The sequence below is a fragment of the Psammomys obesus genome, unplaced genomic scaffold (assembly GCF_907164565.1).
Source record: "Psammomys obesus unplaced genomic scaffold, mPsaObe1.curated_primary_1811, whole genome shotgun sequence".
Classification (NCBI taxonomy): domain Eukaryota; kingdom Metazoa; phylum Chordata; class Mammalia; order Rodentia; family Muridae; genus Psammomys; species Psammomys obesus.
In genome coordinates this window covers 14,544,913-14,568,074 of record NW_026588752.1, presented here as the reverse complement: position 1 = coordinate 14,568,074, position 23,162 = coordinate 14,544,913, and the positions used below count along the sequence as shown (strand labels likewise).

General features: G+C 38.3%; 1 pseudogene; it reads left to right on the top strand.

Annotated features, from left to right (window-relative positions):
* The first annotated feature begins 22,100 nt into the window (after positions 1-22,100).
* Positions 22,101-22,167, top strand: LOC129674733 (U2 spliceosomal RNA; annotated as a pseudogene).
* The last annotated feature ends 995 nt before the right edge of the window (positions 22,168-23,162 follow it).

Genomic DNA, 23,162 nt, shown 5'->3' with positions numbered 1-23,162 from the left:
AGACTTCTGAGCTCTGGCTAATGTTTGGCTGTGAGTCTCAATATCTGTTTCAGTCAGCAGCTGGATGGAACCTCTCAAAGGACAGTTATGCTAGGCTCTTCTCTGCAAACATAGCAGAGTATCATTAATAGTGTCAAGTGTTGACTCTCTCCCATAGTGGGCCTTACGTCGGGGTAGCCTTTGCTTGTCCATTCTCTCGATTTCTGCTCCATCTTTGTACCTATACTTCTCGTAGGTAGGGCAGATTTAGGGGTGAAGATTCTGTGGGTGGATTGTCATCCTCCTTCCTCTACTGGAAATCCTGCCTGGCTATCAGGTGTCAACTGAAGTCTACATGTCCCCTGCTGCTAGTAGTCTCAGATAGAGCCACCCCATATCTTCCCAGGGGCCTATTCTGTCAAAGGTCTCCAGCTTGTCCTAAAGATATGCCTGCGTTGTTTCCCTTTCCTCTCCTAGCCATCTTACCTCTCACCACCACTCTCCCCACATCCCATCCCCACTCTCATTTCTCTCCCCACACTGTCTCCGATCCAGTTCCTGCACTTCATCCACTTCCCATGTCTATTCTTTTTCCCCTTCTGAGTGGGATTTAAGCATCCTCCCTTGGGCCCTCTTTGTTACATAGCTTCTTTGGGTCTGTGCTTTATAATATGATTATTCTGTACTATATGGCTAATAACCACTTATGAGTGAGTACATACTCAGTGTTTCTTTCCAGGTCTGGGTTACCTTACCCAAGATGATATTTTCTACTTTCATTTGTTTGCCTGAAAATTTCATGATTTCCCTGTTTTTAATAGCTGGACAGTATTCCATTGTGTAAATGGAGTGCAAACATGTACAACCACTTTGGAAATCAACATGGCATTTTCTCAGAAAATTTGAAATATATCTACCTCAAGACACAGCTATACCACTCCTGGGCATATACCCAAAACATGCTCCACTATACCACAAGGACACTTGCTCAACTATATTCATAGCAGCTTTATTCATAATAGCCAAAACTGGATGTCCCAGATTTCCCTCAACTGAAGACTAGATAAAGAAAATGTGGCACAGGCTATGATTTCTAACTCTTACTTTTGATTAATGGAAGTCTCATTGCCTGCCAAATAGTTGGGGAAGGATTATATTCTGTCATTTTAACTGAAGGACTGAAAATGGCAAAGGAAGTGGATGAAAATCATCTACGCCAAGGTACACTGCAACTTTAAAGTCAACTTTAAAGTCATTTTCTCATCTTCCTTTTTTTATTTCACTTACAATTTTCCTTTATGACAAAATGAAGACTGAGATATAGCTTGTTTCATATGTGGGAAAATGAAGTTTTTTTTTTTTTTATTTTTGTGCTCTCCCTAGACTACTCTATGGTAAATTATTTGACTCATTTTAATTAATGATTAGGTTCATTTTAATTAATGTCCAGTTGTTGCTGCTCTCCTGCACACATGTGATATTTCTTGGCTAATTGTAACTTAACTATTATTTTGTACTGTGACTTATCACTAAAAAATACTACCACTGAAAAAGAGATTTTTCTAAAGTATGCAACACAAGCCTAAAATTTAGCACAAATATTAGGCAGTTCTCCAAATAACAAACCGAAGTAGATAACAGTCTTCATATCAACGAAGAGAAATAAAGTCACCGGACACAGTCACAGAGCACATGTGATAAGTGATTCACCAGCGGATAACTGATCTATGAGTGAGGAGTAGGCCACTCAGTATAAACTAAGCATGACTCAGAAGAATGAGGCAAGATTTCTCTCCATTTTCTCTGTCCTGAAAGGAGGACAGAACATTTGCTAAAATACCATACCATTAAAGAGAGCCGTAAAAGCAATTATAAACAACATAAAGTTAATAATTGAAATAATTCAATTTGTTCTTTTATTGTAAGTTCGTAAAGTACTCCTTCATATAAAAGTGAAATAGATTATATGCTCTCATAGAAAATCCTATCATGCTAGCAAGTACTTCCAAGATACTCACTTCTTGTGTTTCTTTCTTTATTGTATTTGGGTCTTGTTTATTTTTTATAGAATTTTTATCCTAAAACTTTGAATGCTTAGTAATGAATAATTAGCATGAACGCTTAGTAAGTTTAGAATGAATGAGCGCATGTAATATATATGTAGAGTGATTAAGAAATTTTCTTATTAAGATATATATAACATCTCTTGTGAGCTAACATTCTCATATTTTTTCACTAAGATATAGTTATAATTGCTTTGTCTTCTGTTATAATTGAACTTGAAGACTTTTCAAAATAAAAGATGGTTCTTTGGGCATTTTTAGCATAGCATAGATTTATTTGGATTCAGAATGAGATATGAGATTTTGAACATTTATCCTGAAAATAATGCAATGTAATAGGAGAGCATGCCCTGAATAATTAATTTCTTATGACCAGAACACAGTTCAAATGTGAATGATATGAATGCTTTCATTTTTTTCATAGTCAATATTTGCATTTCTTAATAGTGAAAATCTGCTAAAAAAAAAAAAATCAAATGAGTTAAGATCCCAAGTCCTGAGCAACTAAGGATTTTAAAAAAGAATTTTAGGCTTAGATATACATGGCTTTGTCAAGGTAAAAATTATGGACAATGGGATATGGAGTTCTCACCTAGCTGTCCACACTTTCTGACAAGTTTGAGTGTTACAATCATCACACAAGAACCTCTGCTTTATTTAGAATGGTCTCTGGTTGGCGGAAGAGAGAGAGCAGCCATGGACAGGCTTTTAAAGAGGTTATTTTGTTGGTGTGAATTCCTTACACAGCATTGCTGCCAGAATTACTATTGTTCCACCTTACTTAAGACAAACAGTTCTACTTTAACAAATTAATCATGTGGAAGTATTTCTATAATTAAATCTCTAATAAAAGCCTATCAAAATACACCAACACTCTTTCTAGAAATGAACATGATTGTAAAATTCTTTATGAGGGGACAATTTCCTATTACAAAGGAGCAAAGCAAACCAGCAGATCTATGCCTTGAACAGAGATTAGAATTCAGAACAACTACTCAACATTTTTCTATAGCTCAAAAATAAATAGCAAAATTCATGCAGAATCAAAATCAAAATTTTAACTAACTTTTCTCTGATCCACAGTTAGGGCTAATCTCTCACCCTTTCATCAGATTCTCTATTTCCCCACATAGAAAAAGTTCAGGGTCTTTGAAAATGATGTCATTTCATTTTGCAGAAATGCTGAGCACGTCTAGCCTTCCATAGTTCGAAATGGAAGAAGCAAATCATACTAGAAATGTGTCTTAAAAAAGGAGGAACCAATATCAAGCATGATGCTTGTTTTTACCTTGATTATGTGTTTTTCTCTTGAAGAAATCAATTCTACCTTCCTTTTTTTTTTATGAAGACAACAGGGGGTACCTGCTACCTCTTTAATTCTTTTCATCAAAACTCTTTTGTAAATGGCTTACTTGCTAATGCTGGACCCATTCTGGATAATGTCACTTTTGGTTAGTTTACTTAATACACTTTGATTCTAGGTTCACTCATCACATATGAAAAGTCTTTCACTTCTTCACATTATGGGGCCTAATCAAGGGGTCATAGCATATTCACAGTTATTATCCGCTTAAAGGGTAAAAAATTCCAAAAGAAAATCTTTGAGAGTCACTTCAGAATCTGCCTACCATAGAGCTATCATAAGGATAAGTATTGTTAAGTATTTGTTTTAATATTACGTAGGTTGATAAACTAGAGTCAGATGGAAGGGGAGGAGGACCTCTCTTATCAGTGGACTTAGAGAGGGGCAGGGAGGAGATGAGGGAGGGCTGGTGGGATTGGGAGGGAATGAGGGATGGGTCTACGGCTGTGAAACAAAGTGAATAAACTGTAATTAATATATAAAAAATATTCATACGTTATGTTTGAATTTGTTTGTATGTAAAAGGTGACATACCATACAAAGGATGTTTTTTACTTTCAGATAGACTGAAAACTCACCAAAACATTCTTGATTCATAGACATATTTTTATTGCCTTTTATGTTCCCACACATAAGGAAATGCTCATTTCAACCATGGACACTGGTAATAACAAGTTTTAGATATAATCCTCCAATATTTAATATGAGATACATCAATTTTTGCATTTTTCATCCAATCGGTGAATGATTATTGAATTTCCACTATATACAAGGCTTTGCATTAAACAACAAAGTCTATTGACTCTCTGAGGTCATCCATTGTCATAAAAGATATGTGAGCCTTCAATAAATCAGCATAATACCAGCTAAAAAGTGGAGGAAAACTCCTAAGAAATTTCAAAAAGGAAACAGAATCCAAAACTTTAAGATACTTTTATATCAATATACTTGATAAAAGACCACATTTTTCTTCCCAGTTATCTAAAATGTGACCTCATATTGAATAAGAGGAGAAATAAGTCAAGTAATTAAAGAGAAAAAGAAAGAAAAAGATTAAAGATGAATTTATAAAGAATCCAGTGTCTGGAATATGCTTTTCACACATTTAAAAGAAATGAATTCACTCTACCAAGTAATTAAAATAGAAACATTAAAGAATTTTCAAATATCTTATGCTTTATGCCGTTTTATTATTTGCCTCAAGAGCCTTCAAGTCTTTGGACCATGGACTGCCACCCACTCACTCTGCGATCACCACAGCTTGAGAATCCCTGCATATGCTGAGTTGACAATTAATTTTGAGCAAGCAGTAAATACTCCCCCCACACGTCCCGAAATCAAGCAGAAATCCATTTCTCATCTGTCATTACCACCAAAACGAAGCCAGTGGCCAGGAGGAGACCACCCATATCCTTTAATTACTGTTGGGAGGCTCAGACTCACTAAGTTGCTCATAAGTGGATGTAAATTTCTCTAACTCAGAGAATATTTTGATCAGCCATTTTCATTGTGATCCATGAACCATTCTTAATGTGCCAGAATTCCATTATACTTCACAGGTTTTAGCTAAAATGTTAATGCTTTAGGTGTTCTCTTTTAATGTGCTCAATATTATCTATGGGTCCCTTGTCTTTAGCATCAAGGCATTGCTTACAAAGATATTTATCCGTAGCACCTTAAGGGTTACCATTGCCATATGAATTCACCTTTACGGCTCATACTCAATAATAACTTCATTGGCAGATAGATAAGGGTATATTCAGCTTAATATTTTGGAACCACTTGTCAGAGGACTGGCTATCTGCATTTGCCGTCAAGTGTCATTGCCTGGAGATGTTCATCAATGTCTTTCTTTCCATGATCCATTGACATCTCACTCAGCACATTGATAATATTTTTTCTTTAAAAGATCTCAAAGAATTTAATGAATTTTTCTTCATTTCTATTTTATTCATGTGGTTGATTAGATTTATGGATTTGTGGATTCATAATTTGGGTTCATGAAAGATTTGTTCCCGTTGAGACAGAAAGCCCCTGAGATTAATTAAACCCTCTGTCTTCGCTGTTCCTTCATGTTCTACCTCTATTAAGAAAAACAAGCATAGAATATAAAACAAAAGAAGGAATTTCCGTTGTTACTAATTGATTGTTTTTCATCAATGATGTGCACTATACAATTATCTAAAACTATGTTAAAATGTGTAATTTTACATAAAATATAAAAGAATGTAGAAACTTTATCCAAACGATAGCCTAATGTGCTTATATATATGCTTATATGTGCTTTTTATATATGCTTATATATATGCTGCTGAGTCAAATAGGTACAGAACCTTTGACGACAACCCTGAAATACTTGAATCAGACCGTTCATCTCCTGCCCATGAGTTCCCTGAAAATGACTAAAAAGTCGTTTACTTGTTTCTTTTAACAGAGATTTGATTCCCTATCTGTGCAGCCTTTCTTAGTGATGTTACAGCTATTTCCACTTCTCTGTTTATTAACAGAAAAGGAGTTCAAGGGACAACATCTTTCAGATAATTCCAAATACATCTTATAGCTGCAAAAGTTCAGCCTCAAATGAATAACCTGCACTTAGCGCACAGTGATATTTAATTGAGATGTTTAGTAGCATAGATTATTGGTTCTAGGGGTGATACCTTGGCCAGTAATGAGTGCAAAACTGACACATGACAGATGTTACTGTTTGCAAATTATTGTACTGCCAGGGAAGGTAACTATTAAAGACAATCAAATACAGCCCAGCCGTATATTGAAATCATTACTCTCTGCCAATATCCTGTGATTTATTCAAAAGCTTTTTTTATTATGGAGGGCCAACAAACTTGAGGGACTACTTCCTAAAATCCAAGGAGGTTGTGACCTCACAGATTGGGTGAAATGACGAGTTTCTGTTGTCATCATGACATTTCCTAGAAGACAGAGGCTTGTCAGTTACAAGAGCAGCTTGATGGGATTAATGCAATGACTGGATTTACATAACATTTGAAGAACTGGTATATTATTTTCTTTGTCAAATAAAATATTGACTTCTTTCACATTGATTTGCTGGTGAAAATCTTCATTTCTACTGTGTGATAAAATTCTGGACATCATTTGTCCTATTAATGGCTCTTATTCTCCAAATATTTTTAAGAGCAGTTTCTGTTGGGCTAGGCTAAAGTTTTGTTTCCACGTTTGCGCTTCTAGGGTATGGGGCCTGCTTACCGTGATAATGTTCCCTCACCTGGCCCCTTTCCTCTTTCTGACACGCCTTCAGTAAACAGCATACCAAGAGTGGTGATAGGCAACTTTAACAGTGATCTCAGATTATCAGATTGCTGGTATAATTGAGCTCCTCGCTAGTGTTCACCAAGACTGAGTAGGTTGACTCATCAAAACAGTAAATAAATAAACAAATACCTTCGATGCTCCTGCTAACATTTCATGAGAAGGATTAATGGCATATTTAAATTTTCAGCTTTCCAGCAGTGCTCTTTCATTGTTCTCTGTCCTACCACAGTGCTGAGTTTGTGTTTAAATGTTTCATTTTGTGCATTTCAAACTGTCAGGCTGAAGAAATACCAATAAGTGTGTTAGGTTGAGATAATCGAAAATTCCCTTTACTCAGCTTCTTCGTCTATATTTATCTGTCTGGCTGTGAAATCTATTCCAAGGGTATTCATCTACCACCCAAATCTATTCACCAAGCATCAAGACTCATCAGTGAGATGGAATAATGCCATTTAATTAGTCTTTGATATACAGCTTAATTAGGTCTTAATAAGGGGTAGTGCATCCTAAAATCAATTATCTTGCTCTTTTTAATAAGAGCAACTAATTAGTAGGAAAATCACCACAGTTCTCTTTTTATCCTGAAGCTTTCCATGGTGTGAAGAAGGTTATGAAAAAAGAAAAAAAATATTCTCCAAAATATTTGTAAGAAATGTCAAATTGAACCTAAAAGGATATATTCAAAATAGTTGCAATAGGTTAGAAATATTTTAGAGAAAATGCAGTGCTACCAGTTCCGCGCCTTTGAATATTTCATAGTTTTTTAGTTAATGCAATTGGGAAAAGTCAAAGATTTCTTCTTTGTGTAGCTCTTGCTTTGCTTGATACAAGATGTCTTAGACACAGACCCATTATAACTACTTCTACTGTTCTCTGAGGGCCACATTTACTACCAATCTTTGTTAATGGGCACATGTTCTTCTATCAATAAAGAAGGACACCATGGACATGAATTCAGTTACTACACACTGGATACATTCTCCATATCTCAAAAAATTTTCATTTTAGTCTCTTTTATCCAACACTGTAGATTGCATGTGGCTGTGGCATTATGGTAACATGTAACTGCTGGGGCAGACTGAGGATGGCATGTTACAAGATGTGCTATCAATGGAAAGATCTAGGAAAAGGGTCTGTGAAGATGTACCCTTGGGCTGAGATCAGTAGAGATGAAGGACATGATCTAACAGAAGAACAAAAATATCATTCCCTTGTCATGAAGATTTGCATATTTGGAGAATATGAAAATAGTTGTATAGATACCAGCAATGGGAGAGAAGAAAGATAAGAAGTGAGGTCTTGGGGTAGTTAAAAATCTACTGCACAGTAGATCATGGCAAAGAATGTAGCTGATTTTCTGACTTGCAGTAAGATGCTGTTCCTAGGGCTGCAGTACAGTTCATCTAATTTGAAATTTTAAGGTATCTGTACAACATTAGTATTAGAATGTGGGTAGTGGCTCTGTAGATTTTTACTGCATAATCACTTCAGTTATTTTTTTTTTTTTGTATGTTTGAAAATAGGCAGAGCTAGGAATACTGCTTAGTTGGTAGAATGATTGCTTAGCATGCACAGAGTTCAGGTCCCAAACCCCATAGATTTGGCATTGCATTTAGGCTGGAAATTCCAGAATTCATGCAGTAGAAACAGTGGAATAAGAATTTCAAGTCTCTGTAAGACCCAGGGGTCTTGGGTAGCTGTCTCTGTTGGTCTTTCTGTAGAGATTTTCTTCCAGGAAATTCTATCCCTCTTCCTCACGCTTCCACAAGACTCCATGCGTTATGCCCTATGTTGGTCTGCTGAGTCACAACACCTGTTTCAATCCGCTGCTAGATGGAACTTCTCAAATGACAATTAGGCTCCTGTCTGCATGCATAGGAGAATGTCAGTAATAGTGTCAGGGGATGGCTCTCTACCGCGAGGTGGGTCTCAGTTTGGGCCAGTTATTGGTTGGACATTCCCTCAATCTCTGTTCCCTTTTTTTATTCCTGCATTTCTTGTAGGCTGGGTAATTTTTGGGTCAAAGGCTTTGTGGGTGGGTTGTTTTTCCCCTCCCTCTACTAGGAGTCCTGCCTGGCTAGAAAGTGATCTCTTCAGTCTCAAAGTCTACCCCTGATTGAAGTCTCCACCTTGTCAAAAAGATGCGCCCCTTCTTTGCCCCCCCGTTTCCCTTCTCTCTCTGAGCCCTCTCATTTCTCATCTTGCCCTGAATTTCCCTTCATCTTATCCCCACCCTCTTTTCTCTCCTCACTCCATCTCCTACCCAGTTCCTTCTCTTCATCCCCTTCCCTGACTATTCTATTTCCCCTTCTAAGTGAGAGTCAGACAGCCTCCTTTGGGCTCTCCTTCCTGCTTAGCTTTTTTGTATCTGTGGATTGTAGTATGGTTACCCTGCACTATAGGTCTAATGTCCACTTATAAGTGAGTACATACATGTGCGTCTTTCTGGGTCTGTGTTACCTCACTTAGGATGATCTTTTCTGCTTCTATCCATTTGCCTGCAAATGCATGGTCTAGTCCAAGGCCCACTGCACACATGTAACTGACAGGCAGCTTGGTGTTCATATAACCCTCCTCCCCACACCCCAGTAAGGAGATCAGGGGCTGTATCCAGTATGGACCCTGCTGCCTTGCCTCAGTGGATGAAGATATACTCAGTCCTTATGTGACTTGATGTGCTGGGGAGGGTTGATCCTTGGGGAGGGGGCTCCTCTTTTCTGAGAAGAAAGGGAAGGGGAGAGGAGGAAAGAGGGAAGAGGGCAGGAGGGCAGTACCAGGAGAAAAGGAGGGAGGGACCTGCATTTGGGATGTAAAGTGAAGAAATAACACTTAAAAAAATAATTTTAAGGTCATCTATGAGGATGACTAAAGCAAAGACTCCAAGTAATGGAGGACATGAATCCTGATCCTGGCGTAAAGGTTGCATCTTTTAACCAGGCAAGGCCTCTAAGGAGGAACTATGATGCCTACCCAGCCGCAAAACCTCAGACCTACAGTTTGTCATGCCTATGTGATGTGCTGGGACCATAACCCAGCATAATCATCATTAGAAAGACCAAAGAGATTTTTGTCCCACAAGTTATGGGAGCAAAGATGGAGTCCCATAGCTAAATATTAGGCAGAGATTTTCCTTCAGGGGTGTGGAAAGAAGGATTAGAGGAGCCTAAGAGATCAAGGACACCACAAGGACACAAGTCAACTGACCGGCACTCAAGGGGGCTCACAAAGATCAGGGAGCCTGTAGGGGTCTGACCTAGGTTTTTCACCATATATGTTAGGGTTGTGTAGCTGTGTGTTCTTGTGGGATCTCTAACAGTGGGAGTAGGGTTGTCTGTTTTCGTCTGCCTTTGGGTCCCTTTTCCTTCTAGTGGGTTGCCTTGTCCAGCCTTGATGTGAGAATGTATGCCTGATATTACTAGAGCTTCTTACGTCTTATTTGGTTGATGTCCCTGGAAGACCTGCTCTTTTCTGAGTGGAGATGAAGTAGGGATGGATTGGGCTGGAAAAGGAGAGGTGATGATAGGGAACTGAAGGGAAGGGATAGCCAGGATGTAATATATGAGAGAAGAAAAAATAAGAAGGAAAAGGGAATTTCAAGGTCATTCTTGGTTGTGTACCAAGTTCAAGACAGTCAAGGACACTTGAACCATTAACTCTGTATGTTGTGCATGCATACATGGACATACGTTTGTGTGTGTGTGTGTGTGTGTGTGTGTGTGTGTGTGTGTCTGTGGTGTGTGATGTATTTTAAATTATTTAGTGGATATCTACACTTAAACTGACTTTGCATTAATACATAGAGAAGTAGAGATGACTCTGATGTCACTGTACAAACAGAGACAAATCCCTACTAAAGGGAAAGATTTATTTTTACCTATCTTTGCGAAACACATGAGCAAGAGATGGGAGGTTTGACTCAAGTATTTCAGGGTTTTCAGCATATGTACCTGGGACTAGTATTTATATTTACATGTTATTATACAAAGGATGATAATGAGCTATCAAAATGGCATCAATAGAAGCTGTGTGCCCAGGAATTAAGGTAGTTGAAACCAGGATTTTAATGAGATAAATGTCAAGAGGGTTTCTTCTCCACGAAAGCAGAAGAATGTTTTTTTTTAACTTTTATTAATTACACTTTATTCATTTTGTATCCCCCCATAAGCCCCTCTCTCCTCCCCTCCTGATCCCACCCTCCACCCCTTTCTGCATGCATGCCCCTCCCCAAGTCCACTGATTGGGGAGGTCCTCCTCTCCTTCTTTCTGATCTTAGTCTATCAGTTCTCATCAGAAGTGGCTGCATTGTCAGGGTTCTAGGTTATCTCCACGGATAGTCCTTGGTTGGAGTATGAGTCTCTGCGAATTTCCCAAGAATGTTTTAAAATTTTAGTCAAATTTTGTTGTTCCTCCAATTAAAAAAAATCTCTGGTGAATATTTCATTGAACTTAAGAATAAAATGAAAATGTTTGTGTGGGAGTCGCTCATTGATTATCACACAGCTGACTGTGAAGCATGTCAGCGTGAGGTTTTTGCGGAGTAAGCGCAATGCACTCTGGTTCATGGTCCTTTACTTAGAAATGAAACAAGCAGCAGTATCTTCTCAGGGCCTGGGACTCTATTTCAGCCATTCTTAAGGAGGGAGGACAGAATGCGGAAGCCAGGTTTTGTGCTTAGCTTTGTTCCCACTGGGACAGTTATTCACCTCAGCAGGCGACTGGCTTCCAGGAAAATCCTTCAAAAAGTAGATTAATAACAGCTGCTTGATGCTAACTACTTCCTGGGAGCAGATACTTCATAGCAGGGACAACAAATGAGGAGCCTTTTTGAAGAGCCTAGTAATGAGGCTCAAGAAGTTAGAGGTCATGGACTTTGTGCTTGCCCCAGACACAACCATGTATAATTGGTACTTAGTAAAAACAACTGTGTGATGATAAGAGCACCTGTACTATAGAGAGGCGGCACATTTACAAGTTTATTCCGCACTAAAGTCTCTAAGCATCCTCTCCCCTTTGCTTACCTCAGCAGTATGCAATCAAAAGACGCGCTCGTGCATGCAAGGTTTAGGCATACATTAGACCCGAGAGGTCCTTACCTAAGTCCCCCCATGAATTATAGATACATTGCATGGAAGATAACATAATCGTTTCTCTTAACACATCTGACTTTGCTTAGAAGATTTTAGACAGCAAAACAAGTAGCGCCTGTGGTTTCAGTTCCTTACCCAGAGTCCAGGAGATCTTAATAAAGATGAGCAGCCGTGGACCTGTTCCAGCTCCCTTTACTTGATACCACTTCTTTATATCTATCTGGTTTTCCCATACTAGTCATTGATCATAGCACACCACTGCTATTTAACAAGTGTAACCTGCTCTGTGCTTCATGGTCTGCCCCTTCAATGTGTTAGTCATGCTTCTTTGAGAGAAGCATTATTCTGAAAGCCAGCTACCCTCACAGGGCCTGGTAAGTGGTTGTCTTCCTTTGATGGCTAATCCTGATTCAAATGTTGATCCTGACAGTTCAGGTCTCAGTTTAACATGCTCCTGAGTGGATGGGAAAAGCAATAGCTACAGCCAAACTAACTAGTTTAGAGATGCCACAGAATAGGAGATCAAATGTTCTGGCCTCATTTAATCCCAAACCAGTGAGATTTGGAGAGGGGAGAGGGACAGGCTCAGAAGGGAGAAAGCGAGGATGTGTAATTGAAAGAAATGGGCAAACCAGCCTCCACATCTAAGGAATGATTGCATTGCACATGGAATTTATACTTTCAGAAGAAACTGGATATTGAAATTATGCACAGGCCAAGGACTTAGGGGGAATATCTGATGCAGTTTTGAAATGGGAAGATTGTTAAAATAAGATGTACAACTAACAACCTTAGGTTCATTTGGAACATAGCAGTGTACGTACATAAGCCATCTCAAAGTTCAGAGCCCGAATACAGAGTTCTGTTCATAGGGATTGGAAGCTGAATAGATGAATAGTAGATGGGTGGGTTAATGCAGGAGTAAAAGGAGATCTTTAGGACAGAATGAATGGATTCAACTTTTGCTGCCACTTAGTAAGCCTTAATATTGGTTCTGTCTAGAAAGACCAATCAAATTCTACTTTATTCTCATGGCCATATGCAGAAATCAAAGAGTTAGAGCCCAAATCTCCAACTTCATCTCTTAAAAGACAACATGGTGAAATGTCATGTTTGCTCTGACCAGAAGAATCTGAGAAGCTGCTAATACTAGAAACAAAAGAATCAACACATGTCAGTGGCTAGGAGAAACTTGGCTCTACAGGCGAGTTTGTGGGACCCTCCGTTGACTGAGATCTTAACTGTTAGCTCTGGCTAAGCCTCCGTCTGTTTCAAGTGTCAATGCAGCCCCTCTGAGCAGCATCCAACATTTTCTAGGATGTGTCAGTTATCATAGTGGGCTAAGATTTCATACATATCAGCCTGTTTTTCTAGATGAGCATCTCACCTTTGATACAATGTAGAGAAGTTACAGTTAGTGATACAGAATGAGATTTAAGGTTTCAGAAAGCATCCTTTCTTTTTTGTCTGTTTGGGTTTTTTTATTATTTTGTTTTCTTCTTCTTTTTTTTATTACCCTGATGGAAGAAGTTAAATACCCCAGCCTCAGCTCCTCCAAGAATGCTCCTGGGAAACAAAAGGGTTTCCAGACACTTTTATAATAATGCTTGGCTATAATAAGCCCTCAACTAGTTATAATCCTTATTTTAAGATGTTAAAGAATAGTTTTCATCTCTTTGTATTACTGTGTTCTATAGCTAAGTAGAATGCTAAGGATTTAGATACAGTGGCCCTCTTTTCTATTTCTTGTGAAAAGTACTATTTCCACTTCTTAACATCTTTCTTTATAAATTAGATTCTTTTGATGTTTTTCTACTGCTCAAGCATGAACCTTGAGAGTTAATATATAACAATAGTACTTTCACTGTAAACTTCCCTTCCCATCTCATGTGGTTACAGCTAACTGCACTGACATTGAATTTCTCTTCATTTCAGTAAGGTCACACATTTCAGTGGCATCATGTCCAAAGAACTTTGTCATCATGACCAATAATTATACAGTTTTAGGTATCCATCTGAGTCTTTGCATGTTCACAAATACAGTATGATTTTATGCAAAACTAATGTCGACCGTAATGATTACGAAAAACACAAGAATGTCCCTTCCATGATTTAATTAACTTCTTTATAGACATACATGAGGGTTGGAAGTGAAGGGAAACATTTCAGTCTATGGCTTGCTTCTACATAGTTCATGTAGCCATTTATGGCTTCTTTTGCTATTCTCTTTAATTGATTCCTTATTCAGCGAATAGAACCAAGATACAATTAACCTTGTGAATCGTTCTTTAGGGGGGACATATTTAGATTTGATTGGGTCTCAGTTGGGTCACTCTCATTGACCTGAAGGTCAACAAAAGAGCATACTGGCTGCTTTTGGGTAAGTAATATTGAATTAAATCTCTTCAGAGACTAGTTTAAAGCCTGGAAAAGTCTTCTGGCTTAAACAGTGAGAGATAATTGGAGTGTCTTGTGGTATCAAGTGTTGGAGTGCAAATTAATATTTTGGTGTGAGTGCTTGCTGTATGTTTTGAAAGGGTTCCCATTGAAAGTCCATTTACTTTGCACACAAGCCTCACAGTCATCTACTGAAAACAGTTGCAAGGAACAGTCACAGCACTACTTCCTGGACGGCCATTGTTTCAGGAAGTGGAAATCAGGTTATGCTCATCGGACATGTTAAACAAGCATTACATGTATCAGAATGCTCCAAAGTTAAATGCCTCTGAAGACACATTTAATTATAACTCTGCACCCACATATATCTATTTTTTCTCTTGTTTGGGGTTAAAGATTTCCTTACCATGACTGCATGAGTCATGAAGTTTAGGGTTGAAAGAATGGATAGGCAGATGACAGGGAAAGACCCTGTAAAGTCTGGGCACAAAGATGTCTGTGAAATGCCCACTTTAAGAATGGCTTTTTATAAGGCTTGTAGACTGTCAATTTTCCCCATCTAATTTTTTGTGCTCTGAGTTTCCTAATTTGATTAAAGTTTTCAATTTTCTAAATGAAAGAATTTCTCTGGTCATTTTCTTGACCCTAACATATATTTTAATTTAAAAATTATTCTTTTCCTCAAGGTAATAGTCTAGGACAAGAAGGACCCTTTATAAGTCCATTTTTGTTCTCACAACTTGTATTAAAACCTGGAGGCTTACATTTTTTACATAGTTTAGAGGTGGAAATTTTTGAACCTTTATTGTAGGTCTATGAACTTTGAACTTAATAAATGCCTTAGAAATACTCAAGACATGAAAATCTCAAAGTATAACAACAACAACAAAACCACAAGGTAAATAAAATGCATATTGGGCTTAATGTCTATATCTTGAAATATTGTCTCCTTTAATTACATTAAATATCATCAAGATTTTCTGACATTTCAAAATAATGTTTGGAGGCTTTCTTTTATAAGAACTTTGAAAATGGACAGTAGCAAATCAGAAGTACCAGCCAACCACAGATTAAGTTAGTAAGGTATAGCCAATTTAAGTTCAAAAGCAAAAATTACCCAATGGTTCTCTGCTAGTTAATATTCTTTTCATTGCCTAGTATGGGTGCATGCTCTTATTTCCAATACTTCAGGAACCATCTCTAAAGAAGGAGCTCCTGACTATCCGCAGCCTTCAGGAAGGATTGCAACTAGCCCCCCCCCCCCGCCCCCTTTGGTCCATACTGGATAGAAATATTCTCAACTTGCCTCAGTATAAGTATTGGCATTAAGGATTCAAATTTTTTTTTTTTGAGGTAGGATTTTACTTCAGCCCAGGATGACCCAGAACATACTGTATGTGACAGACTATCCTCAAACATATAATGATCTTTATATTTCTTTTGTTTTTGCTATAAATAAAAACTTTTATGTTTATCTAAATGACACAAAAAGACCAACATTGGAATTAGAAAGGTGATATTCTCATTTTTTAAATTTTTATTAATTAAAATTTATTCACTTTGTATCTCCCCTGTAGCTCCCTCCCTCCCCCTTCTCCATGCATGCTCCTCCCCAAGTCCATTGACAGGGGAGGTCTTCCTTTCCTTCCTTCTGATCCTAGTCTATTAGGTATCATTAGGAGTGACTGCATTGTCTTCCTCTGTGGCCTGGTAAGACTGCTCCCCCCTCAGGGGGAGGTGATCAAAGAGCAGGCCAATCAGTTCATGTCAGAGACAGTCCCTATTCCCATTACTATGGAACCCACTTGGACACTGAAATGCCATGGGCTACATGGGTTCTAGATTATCTCCATGCATGGTCTTTGGTTGGTGTATCAGTCTCAGAAAAGATCCCAGTGCCTAGATTTTTTGTTTCTGCTCCTCTCCTTGTGGGGCTCTGGTCCTCTCCAGGTCTTACTATTTCCCATTTCTTTCATAAGATTCCCTGCACTCTGCACAAAGGTTGGCCTTAAGTCTCAGCATCTGCTTTGATACCCTGTAGGGTAGAACCTTTCAGAGGCCCTCTGTGGCAGGCTTGTTCTCTCCCTCTTCTGATGTCCATCCTCTTTGCATTTCTGGATGGGGATTGAGCATTTTATCAAGAGTCCTCTTTCTTGATTAGTTTCTTTAGGTGTAGAGATTTTAGTATGTTTATCCTATATTATATGTCTAATATCCACATATGAGTGAGTATATACCCTGTGTGTCTTTCTGCTTCTGGGACACCTCACTCAGGATAATCATTTTCAGTTCCCACCATTTGCCTGCACATTTCATGATTTACTTGTTTTTTATTGCTGAGTAATATTCCATTGTGTAGATGTAGCAGAATTTCTGTATCCATTCCTCAGTGGAGGGGCACCTGGGTTGTTTCCAGCTTCTGGCTATTAAAAATAAAGCTGCTACAAACATGGTTGAGCAAATGTCCTTATTGTGTACTTGAGTATCTTTTGGATATATGCCTAGGAGTGTGGTATAGCTGGATCTTGAGGAAGCGCTATTCCTAGTTGTCTGAGAAAGCAACAGATTGATTTCCAGAGTGGTTGTACAAGTTTACATTCCCACCAGCAGTGGAGGAGAGCTCTCCATCACAGACAGAGCTGTGCGCCCCAGGGCAACAGAGACTGGGAGTCCCTGTCAGGAGAATTCTGGGATTCTTGTTATTCCATATGAAGTTAAGAATTTTTCTTTCAAGTTCTGTAAAGAATTGTTTTGATATTTCGATGGGAATTGCATTGAATCTGTATTTTCCTTTCGGTAAGATGGCCATTTTTACTATGTTAATCCTGCCAAGCCATGAGCATGGGAGATCTTTCCATTTTCTGATATCTTCTTCTAATTCTTTCTTCAGAGATTGAAATTTTTTTCATACAAGTCTTTGACGTGCTTGGTTACAGCCACACCAAGGTAGTACTTTATGTCCTTTGTGGCTATTGTGAAGGGTGTTGTTTCCCTAATTTCTTTGTCAGCCCTTTTGTCTTTTGTATACATAAGGGCTACTGATTTTTTTTTCTTTTTTAGTTAATTTTATATCCAGCCACTTTACTGAAGGTGTTTACCAGCTGTAGGCACTCTCTGGTAGAACTTTTGGGGTCACTCAGGTATACTATCATGTCATCTGCAAATAATGATACTTTGACTTCATCTTTTCCAATTTGTATCCCCTTGATTTCCTTTATTTGTCTTATTGCTCTAGCTAGGACTTCAAGAACTATGTTGAAGAGATATGGAGAGAGTGGGCAGCCTTGCCTTGTTCCTGATTTCAGTGGGATTACTTTAAGTTTCTCTCCATTTAGTTTGATGTTGGCTATAGGCTTTCTGTATATTGCATTTACTGTGTTCAGGTATGTGCCTTGTATCCCTGATCTCTCCAAGACTTTAAACATAACTGGATGTTGGGTTTTGTCAAATGCTTTTTCAGCATCTAAGGAGATGATCATGTGTGCTTTTTTTTTATACTTTCATTTTGTTTATATGGTGGATCACATTGATGGGTTTCTGTATATTGAACCACCCCTGCATTCCTGGGATGAAGCCTACTGGGCCATAGTGGATGATACCTTTGATATGTTCTTGAATTCGGTTTGCAAGTATTTTGTTGAGTATTTTTGCATCAATGTTCATAAGGGAGATTGGCCTGAAATTCTCTTTCTTTGTTGGGTCTTTGTGAGGGTTAGGTACCAAGGTGACTGTGGCTTCATTGAATGAGTTTGGTAGTGTTCCTTCTGTTTCTATTTTGTGGAATAGTTTGAAGAGTATTGGTGTTAGCTCTTCTTTCAAAGTCTGGTAAAATTCTGCGCTGAAACCATCTGGTCCTGTTTTTTTTGTTGTTGTTGTTTTGTTTTGTTTTGTTTTTTGTTGTTGTTGTTTGTTTTTGTTTTCTTTTTTTATGGGAGACTTTTGATGTCCACTTCTATTTTCTTATGGAATATAGGACTATTTAATTGATTTACCTGGTCTTGATTCAGCTTTGGCAAGTGGAATCAATCAAGAAAATTGTTCATTTTATTTAGATTTTCAAATTTTGTGGCATATAGGCTTTTGAAGTAACACCTAATTCCTCAGTGTCTTTCATTATTCCCCCTTCCCCCTTTCATTTCTGATTTTGTTGATTTGGATAGTTTCTCTCTGCCTTTTAGTTAGTTTGGATAAGGGTTTGTCTATCTTGTTGATTTTCTCAAAGAACCAGCTCTTGGTTTCATTGATTCTTTGAATTATTTTATTTGTTTCTAATTATTGATTTCAGCCCTGAGTTTGATTATTTCCAACCTTCTACTCCTCTTTTTTTTCTAGGGCTTTTAGGTGAGCCATTAAGTTATTTGAATGAGATGTTTCAAATTTCTTTTTGAAGGCACGCAGTGCAATGAACTTGAATCTTAGCACTGCTTTCATTGTGTCTCAGAAGTTTGGGTATTTTGTGCTTTTATTTTTATGGAATTCTAGGAAGACTTTAATTTCTTTCTTTATTTCTTTCCTGACCCAGCTGTCATTGAGTTGCAAGTGGGTCAGTCTCCATGTGTGTGTAGGCTTTTTGTTATTTCTGTTGTTGTTGAGGTCCAGCTTTAGTCCATTGTGGTCAGATAGGATACATGGGATTATTTCAGTCTTTTTGTATCTGTTGAGGCTTGTTTTGTGACCAACTATATGGTCTATTTTGGAGAAGATTACTTGAGGTTCTGAGAAGAGGTAAATTCTTTTTTGTTTGGTTAAAAGGTTCTGTAGATGTCTGTTAGTTCCATTTGAGTCATGACCTCTGTTAGAGTAATTGTTTCTTTGTTTAATTTCTGTTTTGTTGACCTGTCCTTATTGAGAGTGGGGTGTTGAAGTCTCCCACTATCAATGTGTGGGAATCTATGTATGGTTTCAGTTTTATTAATGTTTCTTTTACAAATGTGAGTGCTATTGTATTTGGGGCATAGATGTTCAGAATTGTGGTATCTTCTTGGTGGAGTTTTCCTTATCTCTTTTGATTAATTTTGGTTGAAAATTTATTTTATTAGATATTAGAATGGCTATTCCTGCTTGCTTCTTGTGTCCATTTGCTTGGAAAACTGTCTTCTAGCCCTTTACTCTCAGGTAATGTCTATCTTTGTGACTTAGGTGTGTTTCTTGTATGCAACAAATTGTTGGATATTGTTTATATATCCATTCTGTTAGTCTGTGTCTAACAGACTTTTTATTGGACAGTTCAGCCCATTGATGTTAAAGAAGATTAATGACCAGTGGCTGTTAGATGCTTTGATTTTGCTTTTGGCTATAGTAGTGTGTTTGTGTGCTTGGCTACTTTTAGTTTTGTTGTAGTGAGGTTATTTGTTTCCTGTGTTTTCCTGAATGTAGTTAGTTTTCCTAGGTTGTATTTTTCCCTCTAGTATCTTCTGTAACGCTGGATTTGTGGGTAGTTATTGTTTAAATTTGTTTTTGTCATTGAATATCTTGCTTTCTCCGTCTATGATGACTGAGAGTTTTGCTGGATATATTACCCTGAGCTGACATCTGTGTTCTCTTAGGATCTGCATAATATCTGTCCAGACCCTTTCATAGTCTTTGTTGAGAAGTCAGGTGTGATTCTGATGGTTTTGCCATTATATGTTACTTGGCCTTTTTCCCTCTCAGCTTTTAGTATTTTGTTTTTGTTGTTGTTGTTGTTCTGTATACTTACTATTTAGATTATTATATGGCAGGAGGATTTTCTTTTCTGGTCTAATTTATCAGAATTTCTGTAGGCCTCTTGTATTCTTATAGGCCTCTCCTTTAAGTTGGGGACATTTTCTTCTATGATTTTATTGAAGATATTTTCTGGGCCTTGGAGGAGGGAATATTCTTTTCCCTATATTCCTATTATTCTTAGGTTTTGTCTTTTCATATTGTCTTGGATTTCTTGGATGCTCTATGTCAGGAATTTTTTGGATTTATTATTTTCTTTGACCGATACATCAATTTCTTCTGTTGTATCTTCTACACTTGAGATTCTTTCTTCCATCTCTTGTAGTCTATTGGTAATGCTTATCTCTGTAGTTCTTGTTTTCTTTCCTAAATTCTTCCTCTCTATGATTTCCTCCATTTGTGTTTTCTTTAATTTTTCCAATTCTATCTTCAGATCTTGAGTTGTTTTGTTGATTTCCTTCACCTGTCTGATTGTATTTTTCTGTTTTTCTTTCAGTTCCTTCAGCTGTTTGTTTGAACATTCCTCTGTTTCTTTGATTTCTTTCAGTGATATAATTATTTCCTCTCTGAAGGCCACAAACTGTTTGGCTGTATCTTCCCGTATTTCTTTATAGATGGCCATGATTTGTTTGTTTTTATCTTCCTGTATTTCTTTATGGATAGCCATAATCTGTTTGATTTTATCTTCCTGTAATTCTTTATGGATTTTATTTGTTTCCTCTATTAGCCTCTTCATCAGCATAGATATAAGGTCATCCTCTTGAATTTCAATTATGCTGGGGTGTTCAGAGCTGCTTGCCTCTGGATGACTAGGTTCTGGAGATGCCATAGTGTTCTGTCTCATTTTGGTTGAGCTTTTATGCTGGCATCTACCCATTGGGCTATTTTAGGTGTTGGCTGTTAGTTTCTGGTGCTTCCTGGAATCCTGGGGTGGGGAGAATCAACTTGGCAGGAAGATGATTTTCCTGAAGGAGGCCTCCTCTGCTTTTTGGGTAGGGTCACTGAATGGCTGGTGGTTCTCAGGAATTGCCACTGCTCACCTCAGGAGTATAGACCTGAGTGTAACTGTGGTCTTTGTTAGGCAGGTGGGCTCTCCTCTCGCTGAAGAAGTCCTGGAGACAGCTGCCCTGCTTCTGGGTTTTCCCCTCTGAATTTAGTGACCTGCTCTGTTGTTACACTGTTTTCCAGGCACAGCCCTCTTGAAGAACCTGCTGATTCTCTAGCTGTGGGGTTTTCTCCCAACAGGAAAACTCAGTCTCTGATGCCCTGGGGCCCACAGTTTTGTCTGGGAAGGTGAGTCAGATGCGCAGCAGGTCTCTGGGCTGGCAGCTGAGTGCTCTGCTCTGGGCCAGAGGCTGTGCACTCCTCCCTGGGCCAGCAACTGAGGGCTCCACTCTGGGTCAGAGGCTGGGTGCCTCACTCTGGCCCAGAGGCTGTGAGCTCTGGTCTGTCCTGGTGGCTGTGGGCCCTCTGGTCCCCAGGACCTTTTCCAGGGATTGACTGGGTGACCTGAGGTCGGTCCTGATTGATTTCCACACCATAAAATTTTCTCTCATCTGGGAATCACAATCGCTGGTGTTTTAGATAGCAGAGTTCAGTCTCCTGGTCGCTGTGCGGACACTGCTGTCCTGTTCTTCAGACACAGTGTCCTCCTGGCGCCACCATCTTGGATCTCTCAGATCTTTATAATTCAAATTCATTTGCCTGGAATTATAGACAAGAGCTACCATAGCTGGTTTAAAATATGATAATGAGATATTTTTGCGCATTGGCTTTATATGAGCATTATCGTCAACGATGGTTTAAAATTTGGTATCAAGTGGCAGATTAGTAAATAAACAAAATATGATATGTATTTACTGGGTGCAATGTCAGTGCCTCTAGAGTATTACACATATGCTAACATGGATGGATGTTGAGGATTTTGTGTCAAATGAAATAGCTAGTCATAATGAGACAACTGCTGAGTTATGCCACTCATATGAGAAAGGCACAGAGCTCAAGTCACAATGACAGAGAGTGGTAGTACTGGTAGTCTGCAGACAGGATGAGGTGTGGCGTGGTCAAAAATATCAACTTCCTATGGTGTAGGTAAAAAAAAAAAATAGAGAGAGAGAGATGATGGGCACACTGAATACTTTTACTATGAACTATGTACTTAAAATGCTTAAAATAGTCAATTCTATGTTCTTGTCACAGTTTTTGTATTATTCTATCTCTTCTTTGCCTTTTGGCTAAGATCAAGTGTAGTTTTTGTATTATTGTAATTTATCCACTCTTCATTTTATTACTAGGATTGTGTTATCTCAAAGAATATGACAATAAGGAAAGAAGTTTCTCCTTTTTCTTTTTATCTTACTTTGCACAAAACAATTTGATGCCATTGTTTTTAATGGTTGAATAATAGTCCATTGTGTAAATAGAAACCTAAAACAGTGGAAACTTCCAGGAATCTATGAGAGTGACCCTAGCTAAGACTCGTAGCAATGGAGGATATGGAGCCTGAACTGACCACCCCATAAAAGATGGAGCATCATTTGAGGGAAAGACCACCCAATGACCGGCCCAGTTGGAGACCTGTGTCATGAAAGGGAGCCCACCCCTGACAGTGTTCATGATTTTCTGCTATGCTTGCAGACAGGAGCCTTGCATGAATCTCACCAGAGAAGCTTCATCCAGCCACTGATGGAAACTGATGCAATGACCCATGGCCAAACATCAAGTGGAGCTTGGGCGAATTCTGTAAAAGAGGGGGAGGAAGGGTTGAAAGAGCCGGGGGGGGGGAAAGACACCCCAAGAAACCTAGAAAATCAACTAACCTGGGCTCACAAGGGCTCATAGAGACTGAACCGCCCACCAGAGAGCATGAATGGGATGGCAGCCACTCTGACAGATAATATTAGATGCCTCAATGGATGTTAAAGGCTTCAAATTTGTAAGAGGTACTTAAGAATTTGTCAAAACCTTGGATTGTTTTTTTAAGTCCTTAACTACAGTGACTTTGGTCCACTTGGGACAGAAGTGAGGCAGGAAGAAAAATCTCTTGAGTTTACTTTTAAACGTATATTCAATTATTCTATTAGTGGTTGTCTATATGTCAAATACTGCATAAGACCATGGCAGTTATGACCCACTTTCATTTTCAAAATTAACTAAAATTTCTAGTGATAAATCGTTTTAAAACTACTATTAAAACAAGAGAAAAATCATTTAAATTTATTGATCATATATTTATGTTTTTAATATATCTTTATTTGTGTGTATGTATATGTGTGT